A 23,743-nucleotide genomic window follows, 5' to 3' on the forward strand; every position below is an offset into this window, starting at 1 on the left:
AGAAAGAGAGAGAAAGAGAGAGTGAGAGAAAGAGAGAGAGAGAGAGAGAGAGAGAGAGAAAGAAAGAGAGAAAGAGAGAGAGAGAAAGAGAGAGAAAGAGAGAGAGAGAGAATGAGAGAGAGAGGGAAAGAAAGAGAGAGAGCGAAAGAGAGTGAGAGAAAGAGAGAGAGAGAGAAAGAGAGAGAGAAAGAGAGAGTGAAAGAAAGAGAGAGAGAGAGAGAGAGAAAGAGAGAGAGAGAAAAAGAGAGAGAGAGAGAGAGAGAGGAAGAGAGAGATGTTTTTGCAACATCTGGAGGTTTGGTGACCACTGGATTACACGAACTGCTCGGGCAGCATGCTAGGAGTAGTAGTTTAGTGTAGTGAAGAAGACTTTACTATGAGACTGTAGGGGAAAGGTTTTGGAAACTTTTCGGGAAGCGCCGAGCCCTCTGTGTGGGTCTCGTAAACATGTTTTATCCATCCGGTGGTGTCTTGTTCCGCGTTGGCCGTGGTCACACTAAGGTACAGCTAGTCGCCGGCCGCCATTATGTTATGCCTCGGCCCGCCATAGGCTGAGCGGCAGTGTGATGCATTGAGTATTGGTCATAAAGGGGATCATTGCCCATAGCAACCAATGAGATCCCAGCTTTCATTTTTAATAAGACCTCTAAAATATGGAATCTGATTGGTTGCCATGGGCAACTGCTTTGTTGTTCCTCTGCGAGTTTGATAAGTCTCCTCTAAGGCCTACTAGAAAATCGCAGGACTTTTCGTTATACAAGGATTATACCATTCAGAGGTATCAATTCACTTCAATTGAGTCACTTGTTTCTATGGAAACAAGTGGGGAGGGGGGCTCCTGATCTTGACAACAGGGGTACCTAGTCCTCATTCCTCACTAAAAGAGACCTGGGAACAGCGATGGAGACTAAGGGCCCCCCCTTGGGGCATTAGAAAGCCCCTACTCTACATTATACACCCTCCTCTCTATCCACAGAGCAATAGTTGGCTCTATGGTCGCCACCTGGCTGGTATTTTATTGGCACAGCCGGTATTTTGCCGGTATTTCTATTAAAAATAACGGCAATGCAATGGACGGTATCTATCCAACCAATCCTGCAACTCCTGGAATGTTGCACCATATACTATACCAGTGTTTCCCATCCAGAGCGCCCTCAACTGCTGCAAAACTACAACTCCCAGCATTCCCGCACAGCCAACGGCTGTCCGGGCATGCTGAGAGTTGTAGTTTTGCAACAGCTGGAGGCACCCGTGGTTGGAAAACACTGACCTATCCTATATACTACTATATAGTCCAACATGCTGAGAGTTGTAGCTTTGCAACAGCTGGAGGCACTCCTGGTTGGAAAACACTGACCTATACTATATACTACTATATAGTCCAACATGCTGGAAGTTGTAGTTTTGCAACAGCTGGAGGCACTCCTGGTTGGAAAATACTGACATATACTGTATACTACTATATAGACCAACATGCTGGGAGTTGTAGTTTTGCAACAGCTGGAGGCACCCCTGGTTGGAAAACACTGACCTATACTATATAATACTATATAGTCCAACATGCTGGGAGTTGTAGTTTTGCAACAGCTGGAGGCACCCCTGGTTGGGAAACACTGACCTACACTATATACTACTATATAGTCCAACATGCTGGGAGTTGCAGTTTTGCAACAGCTGGAGGCACCCCTGGTTGGAAAACACTGACCTATACTATATATTCCAACATGCTGAGAGTTGTAGTTTTGCAACAGCTGGAGGCAACCCTGGTTGGGAAACACTGACCTATACTATATACCAGTGGCGTTGCGACCCGGGTGCGGGGGGTGCGGCCCGCACCGGGTGACACCAACCTAATGGGGTGACACCAAGACGCTCCGCAGCACCCACACCCCCTCCCCAGCTACACTGACACCCCCCTATGTGCCCGACCGGCCTCCCATCCATCAGCACACCCCCCTGTGCTGTGTGTGCGGTGCGCCCGTCAGCACCCCCCCCCCTTTCAGTGCGCCCGTCCGTCATCACGCCCCCCCCCTCACCTTCACCAGTACTGTGCCCGGCCTCCGCTCCCACGTCTGCGCCGGCCTGACGTCACACCGCATGGCCGCGCAGGGGGACGTCAGTTACGTCACTCGCATTGCGCCCGGTGAGAAGGAGCGCTGCGCTGGATGGGTGATTGTGTGTGTCTGTCTCTATCTATGTTTGTTTGTGTGTGACTCTGTGTGTCTGTGTGTGACTGTGTGTTTGTGTGACTTTGTGTGTGTGTGTGTGTGTGTGACTCTGTGTGTGTGTGACTCTGTGTGTCTGTCTGTGAGTGTGTGTCTCTATAACTGTGTGTTTGTGTGTGTGTCTCTCTGTGTTGTATGTTTTTTTTTTTTTTGTGTGTGTGTGTGTGTGTGTGGGGAGACTTTGATGCATTGTGGGGAACCTGCGGCCTAATGTGGGGAGTCTATGCTACCTAATGTGGGGAGTCTATGCTACCTAATGTGGGGAGTCTATGCTACCTAATGTGGGGAGTCTATGCTACCTAATGTGCGGAGTCTATGCTACCTAATGTGCGGAGTCTATGCTACCTAATGTGCGGAGTCTATGCTACCTAATGTGGGGAGTCTATGCTAGCTAATGTGGGGAATCTGTGCTACCGAAAGTGGGGAAACTGCTACCTAATGTGGGGAATCTGTGCCACCTAATGTGGGGAAATTGCTACCTAATGTGGGGTAACTGGTACCTACCTAATGTGGGGAAACTGGTACCAAATGTGGGGAATCTATGCTGCCTAATGTGGGGAAAAGATGCTACCTAATGTGGGGAAACTGCTACCTACCTAATGTGGGGAACTGCTGCCTACCTAATGCTCCCCCCCTGGCAGTAGCACCCTCATCATCCGCCAGCAACTACCCCCCCAAAGTGTGTGTGTCTGTCTCTATCTATGTTTGTTTGTGTGTGACTCTGTGTGTCTGTGTGTGACTGTGTGTTTGTGTGACTTTGTGTGTGTGTGTGTGTGTGACTCTGTGTGTGTGTGACTCTGTGTGTCTGTCTGTGAGTGTGTGTCTCTATAACTGTGTGTTTGTGTGTGTGTCTCTCTGTGTTGTATGTGTTTTTGTGTGTGTGTGTGGGGAGACTTTGATGCATTGTGGGGAACCTGCGGCCTAATGTGGGGAGTCTATGCTACCTAATGTGGGGAGTCTATGCTACCTAATGTGGGGAGTCTATGCTACCTAATGTGCGGAGTCTATGCTACCTAATGTGCGGAGTCTATGCTACCTAATGTGGGGAGTCTATGCTAGCTAATGTGGGGAATCTGTGCTACCGAAAGTGGGGAAACTGCTACCTAATGTGGGGAATCTGTGCCACCTAATGTGGGGAAATTGCTACCTAATGTGAGGTAACTGGTACCTACCTAATGTGGGGAAACTGGTACCAAATGTGGGGAATCTATGCTGCCTAATGTGGGGAAAAGATGCTACCTAATGTGGGGAAACTGCTACCTACCTAATGTGGGGGAACTGCTGCCTACCTAATGCTCCCCCCCTGGCAGTAGCACCCTCATCATCTGCCAGCAACTACCCCCCCCCCCCCAGCAGCAGCACCTCAATCAGCAGATCCTGATGGTGGATGATGGCGGTGCTCCTGCCAGGAGGATGATCCTGCCGATGGATGATGGGGGTGATACTGCCAGGGGGGATGGCCAGTAGCACCCTCATCATCCTTCAGCAACACCCCCCCCAGTAGTAGCACCCCGATCATCCACTAGCAACACCACCAATACCCCCCTCCCGTGGTAATAGCATCAGCTAACGTATGTTGAGGGGTGTTACTGCGGTTGTGGTATTATATTCAGAGGGTGCACTGTATGGCAATGTTATATTCAGAGGGCGCAGTTTGTGGTAGTATTATATTCAGAGGGCGCAGTGGGTGGTAGTATTATATTCAGAGGGCGCAGTTTGTGGTAGTATTATTAGAGATGAGCGAACTTACAGTAAATTCGATTCGTCACGAACTTCTCGGCTCAGCAGTTGATGACTTATCCTGCGTAAATTAGTTCAGCCTTCAGGTGCTCTGGTGGGCTGGAAAAGGTGGATACATTCATAGGAAAGATTCTCCTAGGACAATATCCACCTTTTCCAGCCCACGGGAGCACCTGAAAGCTGAACTAATTTATGCAGGAAAAGCCATCAACTGCCGAGCCGAGAAGTTTGTGACGAGTTGAATTTACTGTAGTTTGCTCATCTCTAAGTATTATATTCAGAGGGCGCAGTGGGTGGTAGTAATATATTCAGAGTGTACAGTATGTGTTGGTATTATATTCAGAGGGTACAGTATGTGATAGTATTATATTCAGGGGTACAGTATGTGGCAGATTTATATTCAGAGTGTACAGTATGTGTTGGTATTATATTCAGAATGTACAGTGTGTGGTATTATAATATTCAGTGGGTATGGTGTATGGAAGGTTTATAATCAAAGAGTATAGTAGTATTAAATTTAGAGGATACAGTGTCTGGCAGGTTTATAATAATAATTGTTTTCATATAGAGGATGAGAATGCGCTGACATAGTGAGGAGACGTCTGGGCGTCACATTCTACAGACAGAAGTTTTAGCTGGACCAGGCGGTATGTACCATCTGAATTAGATAAGTGAAGACTATAGAGAAGACGTCACCTGTAGTCACTGATATCATTGCACATTCTCCTCACTATAGAGAAGACGTCACCTGTAGTCACTGATATCATTGTGTATTCTCCTTACTATAGAGAAGACGTCACCTGTAGTCACTGATATCATTGTACATTCTCCTCACTATAGAGAAGACGTCACCTGTAATCACTGATATCATTGTGTATTCTCCTTACTATAGAGAAGACGTCACCTGTAGTCACTGATATCATTGTGTATTCTCCTCACTATAGAGAAGACGTCACCTGTAGTCACTGATATCATTGTACATTCTCCTCACTATAGAGAAGACGTCACCTGTAGTCACTGATATCATTGTGTATTCTCCTCACTATAGAGAAGACGTCACCTGTAGTCACTGATATCATTGTGTATTCTCCTCACTATAGAGAAGACGTCACCTGTAGTCACTGATATCATTGTGTATTCTCCTCACTATAGAGAAGACGTCACCTGTAGTCACTGATATCATTGTACATTCTCCTCACTATGTCCTATCAGAGCTGTAGTCACTTGTCAGTTCTACAGTTATGGTCAGTGAAACTACAACTCCCAGCATAACCTCACCACTGCATAAAGGGGTACTCTACTGGAAAAAAAAATTTTTTATCAACTGGTGCTACAAAGTTAAACAGATTTGTAAATTACTTCTATTTAAAAATCTTAATCCTTCCAGTACTTATTAGCTGCTGTATAAGCGATTCACAGGAAGTTATTTTCTTTTTTAATTTCTTTTCTGTCTGACCACAGTGCTCTGTGCTGACACCTCTGTCCATGTCAAGAACTGTCCATAGTAGGAGCAAATCCCCATAGCAAACCTATCCTGCTCTGGACAGTTCCTGACATGGTCAGAGGTGTCAGCAAATAGCACTGTGGTCAGATTGGAAAGAACTACACAACTTCCTGTGGAGCATACACCAGCTTATAAGTACTGTAAGTATTAAGATTTTAAATAGAAGTAATTTAAAAATCTGTTTAACTTTCTGGCACCAGTTGATATAAAGGTAAATGTTTTCCAGTGGAGTACCCCTTTAAGTAATTCTGGGAGCTGTATATTTAAATGGTGAAAACTTCTTTAACACTTTCCCATTCTGTGGCAACTGGTATATCTGATTATTATACTGGAATTTCTCACAATGCGCTACAACAGTGGTGTCTGTCACAACAGGCTAAAAACTTACTGGGGGGAGGGGGAGGTATGGGGGTGACACCATTTTCTACCGCACCGGGTGACACCAACCCTAGCAACGCCACTGCTATATACTACTATATAGTCCAACATGCTGGGAGTTGCAGTTTTACAACAGCTGGAGGCCCCCCTGATTGGGAAACATTAACCTACACTATATACTACTATACAGTCCATCATGCTGGGAGTTGTAGTCTTGCAACAGCTGGAGGCACCCCTGGTTGGGAAACACTGACCTATACTATATACTACTAAATAGTCCAACATGCTGGGAGTTGTAGTCTTGCAACAGCTGGAGGCACCCCTGGTTGGGAAACACTGACCTATACTATATACTACTATATAGTCCAACATGCTGGGAGTTGTAGTTTTCCTTTGGGCCAGCTGCTGAGCCACAGAGTGTATCAGGGCATGCTGGGAGTTGAAGTTAGTAACTAACTGCAACTCCCGAATTTAATTTACAAAAAAGGGATCAAAAAGTCACATCGAAACAAAAATGGTCCTGTTAAAAACTACAGATTGGGGCACAAAAATCAGCCTCATACAGGCCCCGTATAAGGTGAAATAAAAAAGTTATAGGGGTCAGAATTAGGAGAAAACTTCCTCCCACACGTGTATCCTATGATGTCATGCATGTATAATTTATTATGCTAATTAGCATGGCCGGTATTTTTTTTTGCAAAAAAAGTTTGGCTCAGTGCAGAAGATGTGTCCCCTGGACCCATGTTCCCAACCAGGGGACCTCCAGCTGTTGCAAAACAACAACTCTCAGCATATTTATCAATTTTTCTTTACTTACTGAAGTGCGGACCGAAACATTTTGCCTGCCCCGATACATTATAATAAACTAAAATGGACAAGAGAGATTTCTGCTGATGATGTTTTTTTTTTTTTTTTTTTTTCTCACAGAGGATTTTCTAGACCGGATACAATTGCAGCAAATCCTCAGCTGTGAGAAATATTAGGTCTGTAAAGAATTGAATTCCTTTTTGATGATTCTATTCACTGAACGCAAGCAAAGATCTTGAAATGATGAGGAACTGAAACGCATCTAAAAGAAATGGAAGCTGAGCTGTGATCGGTTGCTATGGGCAACAAGGAGAGTTTTCCTTTCACTTTTGACGAATGAGACCCAAAGTTTTGTTTACAAAAAAAAAAAAATTTTTTTTTAGACATCTTGTATGAATGTTTGTGATATCTTGGCCACAAAGACTGAACACATACCGTATTTTTCGCCGTATAAGACGCACTTTTTCTTCCCCAAAACTGGGGGGGGAAAAGTCGGTGCGTCTTATACGGAGAATACACCCCTATAGCGGCAGTCCCTGCGGCCATCAACGGCCGGGACCCGCGGCTAATACAGGACATTACCGATCGCGGTGATGCCCTGTATTAACCCTTCAGACGCGGCGATCAAAGCTGACCGCCGCGTCTGAAGGGAAAGTGACACTAACCCGGCTGTTCAGTTGGGCTGTTCGGGACCGGCGCGATTTCACCGCGGCGGTCCCGAACAGCCCGACTGAATAGCCGAGTTAGTGCTTACAGGACACCGGGGGGGGGACCTTACCTGCCTCCTCGGTGTCAGGGATCCCCTGTATGGCCAGATCTCCTTCCTCGTCATCACGTCGTCGCGTACGTGCGTCGGCGTGCGTAACGACGTAATGGCGGTGACGGAGAGCGAGGATACCCGGCCGGCAGCAGAGACGTTCCGGAGCGACGGGGACACGGCGACAACGATGGAGCGACATCCAGGGCAGCGGTGACGGGTCCGGAGCAGCGGGGACACGTGAGTATTACCTCCTATGCAGTGGTCTTCAATCTGCGGACCTCCAGATGTGCAAAACTACAACTACCAGCATGCCCGGTCAGCCAACGGCTGTCCGGGCATGCTGGGAGTTGTAGTTTTGCAACATCTGGAGGTCCGCAGGTTGAAGACCACTATTAAGTTCAAAATCTTTATTTTTTTAGATTTTGCCCCTAAAATTGGGTGCGTCTTATACGCTGGTGCGTCCTATAGGACGAAAAATACGGTACTTTTGGCTCTTCGTAGCCTGGGTTGGTCACCATGGTGAAATCTTCCCACAATGCCCCATCTTGGTCTTCATTGCCATTACCACATGACACATTGTAACACACAGCTGTGCAATGACATTGTCTCATAGCTGCGGTTTTGTTGCTACATCGAAGGTGAAAGGAAAAAAAAAATCTTGCTTTGTTAAAGGGGTACTCCACTGAATTTTTTTTTTATTAAAGGGGCTATCGAGGTAAATTTTTTTATTTATATATCAACTGGCTCCAGAAAGTTAAACAGATTTGTAAATTACTTCTATTATTTTTTTTAAATCCTTTCAGTACTTATGAGCTGCTAAAGTTGAGTTGTTCTTTTCTGTCTAAGTGTTCTCTGATGACACCTGTCTCGGGAACTGTCCAGAGTAGAAGCAAATCCCCATAGCAAACCCCTTTTACTCTGTTTAGTTCCTGAGACAAACAGAGATGTCAGCAGAGAGCACTGTTGCCAGACAGAAAAGAATAACTCAACTTCAGAAGCTGATAATTATTGGAAGGATTACGATTTTTTAATAGAAATAATTTACAAATCTGTTTAATTTCTGGAGCCAGTTGTTATATGAAAAAAAAAAACAGTTTTTTCCTGGAATACCCCTTTAAATCAACTGGTGGCGGAAAGTTAAACAGATTTGTAAATGACTTCTATTTAAAAAAAATCTTAATCCTTCCAGTACTTATCAGCTGCTGTATACTACCAAGGAAGTTCTTTTTGAATTACCTTTCTGCCTGACCACAGTGCTCTCTGCTGACACCTCTGTCCATATCGGGAACTGTCCAGAAGCAAATCTCCATAGCAAACCTCTACTGCTCTGGACAATTCCTGACATGGACAGAGGTGTCAGCAGAGAGCACTGTGGTCAGGCAGAAAGGAAATAAAAAATAAAAAAAAGAACTTCCTGTGGAGTCATTTACAAATCTGTTTAACTTTCTGGCACCAGGTGATTTTCCACCGGAGTACCCCTTTAAAGTCGCAGCTTTGATGGTTTCCTGTTTGACCTCTTCTAGGTTAAAACATTTACTGGTTTATACAGAAACCGCCCGGGGACAGAAAAAAATATGCTAAAATCTAAGGTCAGATTCAGGCAGCAGCTCCTGGTTAACCCCTTCACCACTGCCACTGGAGGAGGAAATATGCTGGGAATGTGGCATGGCAAATAACATACAGCGTTCCTCAATGCACTACAACACTGGTCTCCAAACTGGGGCATGCTGGGAGTTGTAGTTTTGCAACATCTGGAGGACCACAGTTTGGAGACCACTGGACTACAATGAGCATTATAGGGGTTATCCAGGAAAAACTTTTTTTTTTTTTTACATATCAACTGGCTCCAGAAAGCTAAACAGATTTGTAAATGACTTCTATTAAAAAATCTTAATCCTTTCAGTACTTATGAGCTTCTGAAGTTAAAGTTGTTCTCCTCTGTCTAATTGATCTCTGATGACACGTGTCTCGGGAACCGTCCAGTTTAGAAGCAAAACCCCATAGCAAACATCTTCTAAACTGGGCGGTTCCTGAGACACGCGTCATCAGAGAGCAATTAGACAGAAAAGAACAACCTCAACTTCAGAAGCTCATAAGTAATGAAAGGATTAAGATTTTTTTATAGAAGTAATTTACAAATCTGTTTAACTTTCTGGAGCCAGTTGATATATAAAAAAAAAGTTTTTCCTGGATAATTCCTTTATGGCCCTGTTCACCCCATGGCCTCTGCTTGCCGCATATGCAGAGAAAAGATCCCTATGTATAACTCTGATGGACGGCCGCAATTAGGGTCACCACCTTTCTTGCAAAAAACATATCGTCTGTGCTAATTTGCATAATTAATTATATATGCGTGACATCACAGGATACACATAGGCTAGGAAAATTTTGCTCTATTCTGACCCCTATAACTTTTTCATTTCTACTTATTAGGGCAATTTTTTTGCGCCATGATCTGCAGTTTTAAATGGGACCATTTTTGTTTTGATGTGACTTTTTGATCGCTTTTTTTTAATTAAATTCGGAAGTTGCATTTAGTTACTAACTACAACTCCCAGCATGCCCTGATACAGCCTGTGGCTCAGCAGCTGCCCCAAACGAAAACTACAATTACCGGCATGTTGGACTATATAGTAGTATATAATATAGGTCAGTGTTTCTTATCCAGGGTGGCTCCAGCTGTTGCAAAACTACAACTCCCAACATGTTGGACTATATAATAGTACAGTAATGGCTGTAAATGTTGGCACCACTGAAATGTTTCTAGAAAATGAAGTATTTCTCACAGAAAAGGATTGCAGTAAGGCTGGGTTCACACCACGTTTTTCAAATACGGTTACCGTATACGGTTTTCCGCTAAAAAACGTATGGCAAAAACCGTATGCAACCGTATACAACCGTGTGACTCCAAATTAAAACGTATACGGTTTTTCCCCGTACGGTTCTATCCTTTGCATCAGTTTTTGCCTACGGTTTTGCTATTTTGTTGGAATTAGTTTTCCAGCAATTTAATAAAGTTACTATTGTTCTATTGATATTCCAATCTGCGCATGTGTCAACTCCAAAAACGGATTAGAAAAACCGTGTGCAACCGTATTCTGAAATTCTGTGTACGGTTCTCATAGACAACATTGTTAAAAGAACCGCATACGGTTCGCATATGGTTTTCCAACCGGAGGCAAAAACGTGGTCGACAGCGTTTTTGCCTACGATTGAAAAATCGGCAAAACCGTATCCGAGGCAAAACGGATGCAACCGTACACAACATTTGGAATACGGTTTACAATGCATTCTCTATGCATACGGTTTCGGATACGGTCATATACGTTTTTTTGCGGAAAATCGTATACGGTTACCGTATTTCAAAAACGTGGTGTGAACCCAGCCTAACACATGTTTTGCTATACACATGTTTATTCCCTTTGTGTGTATTGGAACTAAACCAAAAAAGGAGGAAAAAAAAGCAAATTGGACATAATGTCACCAAACTCCAAAAATGGTCTGGGCAAAATTATTGGCAGCCATTGAACATTGTAGAAAAATAAGATTTTTTCAAGCATGTGATGCTCCTTTATACTCACCTGGGGTAACAGGTATGTGCAATATAAAACTCACACCTGAAAGCAAATAAAAAGGAGAGAAGTTCACGTAGTCATTGCATTGTGTGTCTGTGTGTGCCACACTAAGCATGGACAACAGAAAGAGGAGAAGAGAACTGTCTGAGGACTTGAGAACCAAAATTGTGGAAAAAGATCAACAATCTCAAGGTTACAAGTCCATCTCCAGAGATCTAGATTTGCCTTTGTCCACAGTGCGAAACATTATCAAGAAGTTTGAAACCCATGACACTGTAGCTAATCTCCCTGGGCGTGGACAGAAGAGAAAAATTTATGAAAGATGTCAACGCAGGATAGTCCGGATGGCGGAAAAGCAGCACCAAACAAGTTCCAAAGATATTCAAGCTGTCCTGCAGGCTCAGGGAGCATCAGTGTCAGCGCGACCTATCTGTCAACATTTAAATGAAATGAAACGCTATATAGGAGACCCAGGAGGACCCCACTATGGAGGAGACCCAGGAGGACCCCACTATGGAGGAGACCCAGGAGGACCCCACTATGGAGGAGACCCAGGAGGACCCCACTATGGAGGAGACCCAGGAGGACCCCCACTATGGAGGAAACCCAGGAGGACCTCACTATGGAGGAGACCCAGGAGGACCCCACTATGGAGGAGACCCAGGAGGACCCCACTATGGAGGAGACCCAGGAGGACCCCACTATGGAGGAGACCCAGGAGGACCCCACTATGGAGGAGACCCAGGAGGACCCCACTATGGAGGAGACCCAGGAGGACCCCACTATGGAGGAGACCCAGGAGGATCCCACTATGGAGGAGACCCAGGAGGACCCCGCTATGGAGGAGACCCAGGAGGACCCCACTATGGAGAAGACCCAGGAGGACCCCCACTATGGAGGAGACCCAGGAGGACCCCACTATGGAGGAGACCCAGGAGGACCCCGACTATGGAGGAGACCCAGGAGGACCCCGACTATGGAGGAGACCCAGGAGGACCCCACTGCTGACACAGAGACAGAAAAAAGCAAGACTACATTTTGCCAAAATGAACTTGAGTAACCAAAATCCTTCTGGGAAAACGTCTTGTGGACAGATGAGACCAAGATAAAGCTTTTTGGTAAAGCCCATCATTCTACTGTTAACTGAAAACGGAATGAGGCCTACAAAGAAAAGAACACAGTACCTACAGTGAAATATGGTGGAGGTCAGTGATGTTTTGGGTTGTTTTGCTGCCTCTGGCACTGGGGGCCTTGAATGTGTACAAGACATCATGAAATCTGAGGATTACCAATGGATTTTGGGTCGCACTCTACAGTCCAGTGTCAGAAAGCAGGGTTTGTGTCCGAGATCTTGGGTCTTCCAGCAGGACAATGACCCCAAACATACATCAAAAAGCCCCAGAAATGGATGACAACAAAGCGCTGGAGAGTTCTGAAGTGACAGCAATGAATCCAGATCTAAATCCCATTGATCACCTGTGGAGAGATCTTATAATTACTGTTGGGAAAAGGCACCTTCCAATAAGAGACCGGGAGCAGTTTGTACAGGAAGAGTGGTCCAACATTCCGGCTGAGAGGTGTAAGAAGCTTATTGATGGTTATAGGAAGCCACTGATTTCAGTTATTTTTTCCAAAGGGTGTGCAACCAAATATTAAGTTACGGGTGCCAATAATTTTGTCCAGACCATTTTTGGAGTTTGGTGACATTATGTCCAATTTGCTTTTTTTCCCTCCTCTTTTGGTTTAGTTCCAAAACACACAAAGAGAATAAACATGTGTATAGCAAAACATGTGTTACTGCAATCCTTTCCTGTGAGAAATACTTAACTTTCTAGAAAAATTTCAGGGGTGCCAACATTTACGGCCATGACTGTATATAGTATAGGTCAGTGTTTTCCAACCAGGGGTGCCTCCAGCTGTTGCAAAACTACAACTCCCAACATGTTGGACTATATAGTAATATATAGTATAGGTCAGTGTTTCCCAACCAGGGTTGGCTGCAGCTGTTGCAAAACTACAACTCCCAGCATGCCAGAACAGCCGTTGGCTGTCTGGGCATGCTGGGAGTTGTGGTTTTGCAGCAGTTGAAGGCGCTCTGGTTGGGAAACACTGGTATAGTATATGGTGCAACATTCCAGGATTTGGGGGATTGGTTGGATAAACACTGACCATTGCATTGCTGGTATTTTTTATATAAAAATACTGGCAGGGTGGCTAAAATGCCGGCTGTAAAATACCAGTCAGGTATTGACCCTAGACGCAATGTTTCACACTGTAAGGCCGGGTTCACACTGCGGTATCTCTAGGGGATTGTCCTGGTAGAAAGTTCGCCTGGAAAAATTAGCAGTGTGCACTGTGCCAGCAAAGGGATTCTGCTGCATCGGAATTTTCGAGCAGAATTTTAAAACAGCGATCCGCTTGGAAATTCCGTAGTGTGAACCCGGCCTATGGGCTCTCGCACACTGAGGAAATTCAGGAGAGATTTCCTTTCAGAAATAAGTTCCAATGACTTATGGGCTTTTCCAGGCAGATTCCTATAAAAAAAAAAAAATAATAATTTTAATTCTTTCAGCTGAGTCCAGAACTTCTGTAGTTTTCAGTAAACAGCGGAATCCCATTAAGATCAAGTGCTGCTGCTACAACGGAATCCGCTCGGAATTTCCTCTTGTGTCCATAGAGTGTCTGCACCCTTAGACCATGTTCGCATGGTGGAATTTCCGTGCAGAATCTGGCAGTAAAATTCCACCTTGGAAATTACGTTGCAGCAGAGTCCTTTTATTTTCAAGGGAATTCTGCTGCACCGTGCTCAGGGTGGAATATTTGTAGTGAAATCAATTTTGGCCTTTTTCTGCGGAATATGCTTGGAAAGGTACTGCCGTCTATGGAGAGGGCACATTTCCGTGCGGCACTAGCACCGGCATGCTTTGCAGACCCCCGTGATCAAAAACTTATCTCTATTCTGTGGATAGGGGCAGGGCTGCTGCAAGGATTTTTGCCACCCTAGGCAAAAGCTAATTTTGACGCCCCCTTGACCCCGCCTATTGGCCTGCCCTGGACCCCTGGGTGACATACTGTAACAAACCTCCTCCTCATGCTGCTGACTAAGTGAGTGCCCCCCATCAAGAGGGCGCTCTAGGCGGCTGCCTATTTTGCCAATATGCAGAGCCGGCCCTGATAGGGGATAAGTGTCTGATAAGTTCAGTTCCTCAGAGTACCCCTTTAAGTGGTGGGGACCCATTTAATTTTGTTGCCCTATAAGTTTTAGTCATGGCCCTGGCTGCTCCCATATTGCTGTATATTAATTCACATTTGCTACTAAAAGTATGTGGAAAGGTGGGTGACCACCACTTGGTCAGAGAAGAAAATTGCATAGCTAGACATTCCCAATGATGGTTTAATTCTGCCATAAATGGAACTTGTGTACTTAATCGACACATCTGTGGTGGCGGGGTGTGTGGTGCAGGGCAGATGTTGTTAAACTAGGGGCAGATGGCATTAAAAGGGTAGTCCAGTGGTGAAAAACCTATCCCCTATCCTAAGGATATGGGATAAGTTTCCGATCACGGGGGTCTGACCACAGGGGCCCCCCGCGATGTCCTGTACGAAGCCCCGACAGCCCGCGGGAAGGGGGCGTGTTGACCACCGCACGAAGCGGCGGCTGACACGCCCCCTCAATACAACTCTATGGCAGAGCCGGAGCTCTGCCTTCGGCAATCTTCGGCTCTGCCATAGCGATATATTGAGGGGGCGTGTCGGCCGCCGCTTCATGCGGTGGTCAACACGTGCTATCTGGCCAGCGAGTCGGGGCCCCGTACAGAGAAATCACGGGGGGCCCCAATGGTCGGACCCCCCATGATCTGAAACTTATCCCCTATCCTTAGGATAGGGGATACGTTTTTCACCACTGGACTACCCCTTTAACCCCTTGTGTTCGTGATGCCAGGGCGTAGTTTAGCCTATAACCACCCAAAGGTATACCGCTGGATCCTGGGCTAGGTATGGGAGCAATAAAGACTCCAACGCCAAGTTAAGGACAACCGTAGCTTTAGTGAGGGTAGACAGGTGATAAAGTCTATACAATTCAGCCAGGGCCCAAGGAGGTCACCAGTGATGCAGAGACCTTAAGGGCTTGCTGGGACTTGTAGTGGGACTGGACAATTGAATGCAGACCATGCTTACTAGACAGATGACAGGGACTGACTTGATGGTGGCTGCAGGACTGGACTTTGAGGCCTCCAGCACTCTGGACACACACACTAGACAAGACTGCACTGGACCTCAGCAACAAGAGAGAGAAGCTCCACCCAGGGCATATATGGGGAGACTAGCAGGGAGCCCATAGGTCAGTGTTGGGATCACCTGGTCACTGGTACCTCCTGGGTAACAGTCACATGACATATCACATGGTATAACTCTTAAAGCAACATTACATTTTATAACAATTTACATGGTAAAACATATTTACAATGGGGAAACATGTGCAGGGGGCCTTGGGGACACTGAAGGAGGCTGCCTGACAGGACAGCAGGATCACGGGGTAACACCTCCTGTACTGGGTCACCACACATCTATCTGGCGATCTGAGGTAGTTTCCCTCCGATGTGGTTGCACTGGGTCGCCAACTGTTGTACTGTCTGTGTTGGTTGTCACTCAGCTTTCCCAGATACCATGTTATGGATCAGCACCGCTCAGTTGTGGTGACACATGTGGTTCCTGTAAGAGACCATTTGTCCACTATGACATCCGTCGGGTCCCAGAATCGCCACGCTTTCTGTTCTAACCAGCTTGTGGCGATTGCGACATCCCAGATCACACGCCCCGTTTTTTTCCCCTCTGAAAACAATGACTAGTACAGTAACCAGAGCCAAGATCGGCCCCGCAGTCGGCAACTGGAAAACATTTCAGACTTGGGATTCCAAGTGTTATATAATAATGTCCAGAGCCAGAGACAAGGCGAAAAATGTTCCAGTTCGGAGAAGATTTCACCAGACATGATGGGAGTTATAGTTTTGCAAGAGGAAATTGCATGTTTGCACTAGGTAGAATTAACGGACTGAAAAGCCGTCCACATAGGTAATTACCCAGCTTTTCCAGAAAATGAATTAACAAAAAAGGATGATGCAAGAACTTTATTTATAGATTGTATCATTTAAACAGTGGTCTCCAAACTGTGGCCCTCCAGATATTGCAAAACTACAACTCCCAGCATGCCCGTACAGCCAACGGCTGTCCGGGCATGCTCGGAGTTGTAGTTTTGCAATTATCCACTCCAATGGAGATATATAAGCCTTATGGTTGTTATGCAAATTAGGCTTAAAGTGCCCAGAGGGCGTTCCCCAGCATGGCTAGTCCAGCCCATGTCAGTCAAACAGAGAAAGTGGAAGAAAGTGGGCGGTAATAATAATTATAATATATTTTAGATTTTTATAAAGCGCTAACAAATCACTGATCACAAGAGATTACAGTCTATGAGGAGTGAGGGTCCTGATCACAAGAGATTACAGTCTATGAGGAGTGAGGACCCTGATCACAAGAGATTACAGTCTATGAGGAGTGAGGGTCCTGATCACAAGAGATTACAGTCTATGAGGAGTGAGGACCCTGATCACAAGAGATTACAGTCTATGAGGAGTGAGGATCCTGATCACAAGAGATTACAGTCTATGAGGAGTGAGGGACCTGATCACAAGATATTACAGTCTATGAGGAGTGAGGGTCCTGATCACAAGAGATTACAGTCTATGAGGAGTGAGGGTCCTGATCACAAGAGATTACAGTCTATGAGGAGTGAGGGTCCTGATCACAAGAGATTACAGTCTATGAGGAGTGAGGGTCCTGATCACAAGAGATTACAGTCTATGAGGAGTGAGGACCCTGATCACAAGAGATTACAGTCTATGGGAAGTGAGGGTCCTGATCACAAGAGATTACAGTCTATGAGGAGTGAGGGTCCTGATCACAAGAGATTACAGTCTATGAGGAGTGAGGGTCCTGATCACAAGAGATTACAGTCTATGAGGAGTGAGGGTCCTGATCACAAGAGATTACAGTCTATGAGGAGTGAGGACCCTGATCACAAGAGATTACAGTCTATGGGAAGTGAGGGTCCTGATCACAAGAGATTACAGTCTATGAGGAGTGAGGGTCCTGATCACAAGAGATTACAGTCTATGAGGAGTGAGGGTCCTGATCACAAGAGATTACAGTCTATGGGGAGTGAGGACCCTGATCACAAGAGATTACAGTCTATGGGGAGTGAGGATCCGTATCACAAGAGATTACAGTCTATGAGGAGTGAGGACCCGGATCACAAGAGATTACAGTCTAAGAGGAGTGAGGATCCTGATCACAAGAGATTACAGTCTATGAGGAGTGAGGACCCTGATCACAAGAGATTACAGTCTATGAGGAGTGAGGATCCTGATCACAAGAGATTACAGTCTATGGGGAGTGAGGACCCTGATCACAAGAGATTACAGTCTATGAGGAGTGAGGGTCCTGATCACACGAGATTACAGTCTATGAGGAGTGAGGACCCGGATCACAAGAGATTACAGTCTATGAGGAGTGAGGGTCCTGATCACAAGACATTACAGTCTATGAGGAGTGAGGGTCCTGATCACAAGAGATTAGAGTCTATGAGGAGTGAGGGTCCTGATCACAAGAGATTAGAGTCTATGAGGAGTGAGGACCCTGATCACAAGAGATTACAGTCTATGAGGAGTGAGGGTCCTGTTCACAAGAGATTACAGTCTATGGGGAGTGAGGATCCTGATCACAAGAGATTACAGTCTATGAGGAGTGAGGGTCCTGATCACAAGAGATTACAGTCCATGAGGAGTGAGGGTCCTGATCACAAGAGATTACAGTCTATGAGGAGTGAGGGACCTGATCACAAGATATTACAGTCTATGAGGAGTGAGGACCTGATCACAAGAGATTACAGTCTATGAGGAGTGAGGGTCCTGATCACAAGAGCTTACAGTCTATGAGGAGTGAGGACCCTGATCACAAGAGATTACAGTCTATGAGGAGTGAGGATCCTGATCACAAGAGATTACAGTCTATGAGGAGTGAGGATCCTGATCACAAGAGATTACAGTCTATGAGGAGTGAGGACCCGGATCACAAGAGCTTACAGTCTATGAGGAGTGAGGGTCCTGATCAAAAGAGATTACAGTCTATGAGGAGTGATGGTCCTGATCACAAGAGATTACAGTCTATGAGGAGTGAGGATCCTGATCACAAGAGATTACAGTCTATGAGGAGTGAGGATCCTGATCACAAGAGATTACAGTCTATGAGGAGTGAGGACCCGGATCACAAGAGCTTACAGTCTATGAGGAGTAAGGGTCCTGATCAAAAGAGATTACAGTCTATGAGGAGTGAGGACCCGGATCACAAGAGATTACAGTCTATGAGGAGTGAGGATTCTGATCACAAGAGATTACAGTCTATGAGGAGTGAGGATTCTGATCACAAGAGATTACAGTCTATGAGGAGTGAGGGTCCTGATCACAAGAGATTACAGTCTATGAGGAGTGAGGGTCCTGATCACAAGAGATTACAGTCTATGAGGAGTTAGGGTCCTGATCACAAGAGATTACAGTCTATGAGGAGTGAGGGTCCTGATCACAAGAGGTTACAGTCTATGAGGAGTGAGGGTCCTGATCACAAGACATTACAGTCTATGAGGAGTGAGGATCCTGATCACAAGAGATTACAGTCTATGAGGAGTGAGGGTCCTGATCACAAGAGATTACAGTCTATGAGGAGTGAGGGTCCTGATCACAAGAGATTACAGTCTATGAGGAGTGAGGGACCTGATCACAAGAGATTACAGTCTATGCGGAGTGAGGATCCTGATCACAAGAGATTACAGTCTATGAGGAGTGAGGATCCTGATCACAAGAGATAACAGTCTATGAGGAGTGAGGGTCCTGATCACAAGAGATTACAGTCTATGAGGAGTGAGGACCCTGATCACAAGAGATTACAGTCTATGAGGAGTGAGGACCCTGATCACAAGAGATTACAGTCTATGAGGAGTGAGGGTCCTGATCACAAGAGATTACAGTCTATGAGGAATGAGGACCCTGATCACAAGAGATTACAGTCTATGAGGAGTGAGGACCCTGATCACAAGAGATTTCAGTCTATGAGGAGTGAGGACCCTGATCACAAGAGATTACAGTCTATGAGGAGTGAGGACCCTGATCACAAGAGATTACAGTCTAAGAGGAGTGAGGATCCTGATCACAAGAGCTTACAGTCTATGAGGAGTGAGGGTCCTGATCACAAGAGATTACAGTCTATGAGGAGTGAGGGTCCTGATCACAAGAGATTACAGTCTATGAGGAGTGAGGGTCCTGATCACAAGAGATTACAGTCTATGAGGAGTGAGGACCCTGATCACAAGAGATTACAGTCTATGAGGAGTGAGGGTCCTGATCACAAGAGATTACAGTCTATGAGGAGTGAGGGTCCTGATCACTAGAGATTACAGTCTATGAGGAGTGAGGATCCTGATCACAAGAGATTACAGTCTATGAGGAGTGAGGACCCTGATCACAAGAGATTACAGTCTATGAGGAGTGAGGATCCTGATCACAAGAGATTACAGTCTATGAGGAGTGAGGGTCCTGATCACAAGAGTTTACAGTCTATGAGGAGTGAGGGTCCTGATCACAAGAGATTACAGTCTATGGGGAGTGAGGATCCGTATCACAAGAGATTACAGTCTGTGAGGAGTGAGGATCCTGATCACAAGAGATTACAGTCTATGGGGAGTGAGGACCCTGATCACAAGAGATTACAGTCTATGAGGAGTGAGGGTCCTGATCACACGAGATTACAGTCTATGAGGAGTGAGGACCCGGATCACAAGAGATTACAGTCTATGAGGAGTGAGGACCCGGATCACAAGAGATTACAGTCTATGAGGAGTGAGGGTCCTGATCACAAGAGATTACAGTCTATGAGGAGTGAGGGTCCTGATCACAAGAGATTAGAGTCTATGAGGAGTGAGGGTCCTGATCACAAGAGATTAGAGTCTATGAGGAGTGAGGACCCTGATCACAAGAGATTACAGTCTATGAGGAGTGAGGGTCCTGATCACAAGAGATTACAGTCTATGAGGAGTGAGGATCCTGATCACAAGAGATTACAGTCTATGAGGAGTGAGGATCCTGATCACAAGAGATTACAGTCTATGAGGAGTGAGGGTCCTGATCACAAGAGATTACAGTCTATGAGGAGTTGTTACGCCGAGCGCTCCGGGTCCCCGCTCCTCCCCGGAGCGCTCGCTTCACTCCCTCCGCTGCAGCGCTCCGGTCACGTCCTCTGACCCGGGGCGCTGCGATCCTGCTGCCAGCCGGGATGCGATTCGCGATGCGGGTAGCGCCCGCTCGCGATGCGCACCCCGGCTCCCCTACCTGACTCGCTCCCCGTCTGTTCTGTCCCGGCGCGCGCGGCCCCGCTCCCTAGGGCGCGCGCGCGCCGGGTCTCTGCGATTTAAAGGGCCACTGCGCCGCTGATTGGCGCAGTGGTTCCAATTAGGGTTTTCACCTGTGCACTTCCCTATATTACCTCACTTCCCTTGCACTCCCTTGCCGGATCTTGTTGCCTTAGTGCCAGTGAAAGCGTTCCTTGTGTGTTCCTTGCCTGTGTTTCCAGACCTTCTGCCGTTGCCCCTGACTACGATCCTTGCTGCCTGCCCCGACCTTCTGCTACGTCCGACCTTGCTTCTGCCTACTCCCTTGTACCGCGCCTATCTTCAGCAGCCAGAGAGGTGAGCCGTTGCTAGTGGATACGACCTGGTCACTACCGCCGCAGCAAGACCATCCCGCTTTGCGGCGGGCTCTGGTGAAAACCAGTAGTGGCTTAGAACCGGTCCACTAGCACGGTCCACGCCAATCCCTCTCTGGCACAGAGGGTCCACTACCTGCCAGCCGGCATCGTGACAGTAGATCCGGCCATGGATCCCGCTGAAGTTCCTCTGCCAGTTGTCGCTGACCTCACCACGGTGGTCGCCCAGCAGTCACAACAGATAGCGCAACAAGGCCAACAGCTGTCTCAACTGACCGTTATGCTACAACAGTTGCTACCACAGCTTCAGCAGTCATCTCCTCCGCCAGCTCCTGCACCTCCTCCGCAGCGAGTGGCCGCTCCTGGGATACGCTTATCCTTGCCGGATAAATTTGATGGGGACTCTAAGTTTTGCCGTGGCTTTCTTTCCCAATGTTCCCTGCATCTGGAGATGATGTCGGACCTGTTTCCCACTGAAAGGTCTAAGGTGGCTTTCGTAGTCAGTCTCCTGTCCGGAAAAGCCCTGTCATGGGCCACACCGCTCTGGGACCGCAATGACCCCGTCACTGCCTCTGTACACTCCTTCTTCTCGGAAATCCGAAGTGTCTTTGAGGAACCTGCCCGAGCCTCTTCTGCTGAGACTGCCCTGTTGAACCTGGTCCAGGGTAATTCTTCCGTTGGCGAGTATGCCGTACAATTCCGTACACTTGCTTCAGAATTGTCCTGGAATAATGAGGCCCTCTGCGCGACCTTCAAAAAAGGCCTATCCAGCAACATTAAAGATGTTCTGGCCGCACGAGAAATTCCTGCTAATCTACATGAACTTATTCACCTAGCCACTCGCATTGACATGCGTTTTTCTGAAAGGCGTCAGGAACTCCGCCAAGATATGGACTCTGTTCGCACGAGGCGTTTCGTCTCCTCGGCTCCTCTCTCCTCTGGTCCCCTGCAATCTGTTCCTGTGCCTCCCGCCGTGGAGGCTATGCAGGTCGACCGGTCTCGCCTGACACCTCAAGAGAGGACACGACGCCGTATGGAGAACCTCTGCCTGTACTGTGCTAGTACCGAACACTTCCTGAGGGATTGTCCTATCCGTCCTCCCCGCCTGGAAAGACGTACGCTGACTCCGCACAAAGGTGAGACAGTCCTTGATGTCTACTCTGCTTCTCCACGTCTTACTGTGCCTGTGCGGATGTCTGCCTCTGCCTTCTCCTTCTCTACAGTGGCCTTCTTGGACTCTGGATCTGCAGGAAATTTTATTTTGGCCTCTCTCGTCAACAGGTTCAACATCCCAGTGACCAGTCTCGCCAGACCCCTCTACATCAATTGTGTAAATAATGAAAGATTGGACTGTACCATACGTTTCCGCACGGAGCCCCTTCTTATGAGCATCGGATCTCATCATGAGAGGATTGAACTTTTGGTCCTCCCCAATTGCACCTCGGAGATTCTCCTTGGACTTCCCTGGCTTCAACTTCATTCCCCAACCCTGGATTGGTCCACTGGGGAGATCAAGAGTTGGGGGTCCTCTTGTTCCAAGAACTGTCTAAAACCGGTTCCCAGTAACCCTTGCCGTAACTCTGTGGTTCCTCCAGTAACCGGTCTCCCTAAGGCCTATATGGACTTCGCGGATGTTTTCTGCAAAAAACAAGCTGAGACTCTACCTCCTCACAGGCCTTATGATTGCCCTATCGACCTCCTCCCGGGTACTACTCCACCCCGGGGCAGAATTTATCCTCTCTCTGCCCCAGAGACTCTTGCCATGTCCGAATACGTCCAGGAGAATCTAAAAAAGGGCTTTATCCGTAAATCCTCCTCTCCTGCCGGAGCCGGATTTTTCTTTGTGTCCAAAAAAGATGGCTCCCTACGTCCTTGCATTGACTACCGCGGTCTTAATAAAATCACGGTTAAGAACCGCTACCCCTTACCCCTCATCTCTGAACTCTTTGATCGCCTCCAAGGTGCCCACATCTTCACTAAATTGGACTTAAGAGGCGCCTATAACCTCATCCGCATCAGAGAGGGGGACGAGTGGAAAACGGCATTTAACACCAGAGATGGACACTTTGAGTATCTGGTCATGCCCTTTGGACTGTGCAATGCCCCTGCCGTCTTCCAAGACTTTGTCAATGAAATTTTTCGTGATCTGTTATACTCCTGTGTTGTGGTATATCTGGACGATATCCTAATTTTTTCTGCCAATCTAGAAGAACACCGCCAGCATGTCCGTATGGTTCTTCAGAGACTTCGTGACAACCAACTCTATGCCAAAATTGAGAAATGTCTGTTTGAATGCCAATCTCTTCCTTTTCTAGGATATTTGGTCTCTGGCCAGGGACTACAGATGGATCCAGACAAACTCTCTGCCGTCTTAAATTGGCCACGCCCCTCCGGACTCCGTGCTATCCAACGCTTTTTGGGGTTCGCCAATTATTACAGGCAATTTATTCCACATTTTTCTACCATTGTGGCTCCTATCGTGGCTTTAACCAAGAAAAATGCTGATCCCAAGTCCTGGCCTCCTCAAGCAGAAGACTCCTTTAAACGACTCAAGTCTGCCTTTTCTTCGGCTCCCGTGCTCTCCAGACCTGACCCTTCCAAACCCTTCCTATTGGAGGTTGATGCCTCCTCAGTAGGAGCTGGAGCTGTTCTTCTACAAAAAAATCCTTCCGGGCATGCTGTCACTTGTGGTTTTTTCTCTAGGACCTTCTCTCCAGCGGAGAGGAACTACTCCATCGGGGATCGAGAGCTTCTAGCCATTAAATTAGCACTTGAGGAATGGAGGCATCTGCTGGAGGGATCAAGATTTCCTGTTATTATCTACACCGACCACAAGAACCTCTCCTACCTCCAGTCGGCCCAACGGCTAAATCCTCGCCAGGCCCGGTGGTCTCTGTTCTTTGCCCGATTTAATTTTGAGATTCACTTTCGTCCTGCCGATAAGAAC

The sequence above is a fragment of the Hyla sarda genome, chromosome 7 (assembly GCF_029499605.1).
Source record: "Hyla sarda isolate aHylSar1 chromosome 7, aHylSar1.hap1, whole genome shotgun sequence".
NCBI lineage: Eukaryota > Metazoa > Chordata > Amphibia > Anura > Hylidae > Hyla > Hyla sarda.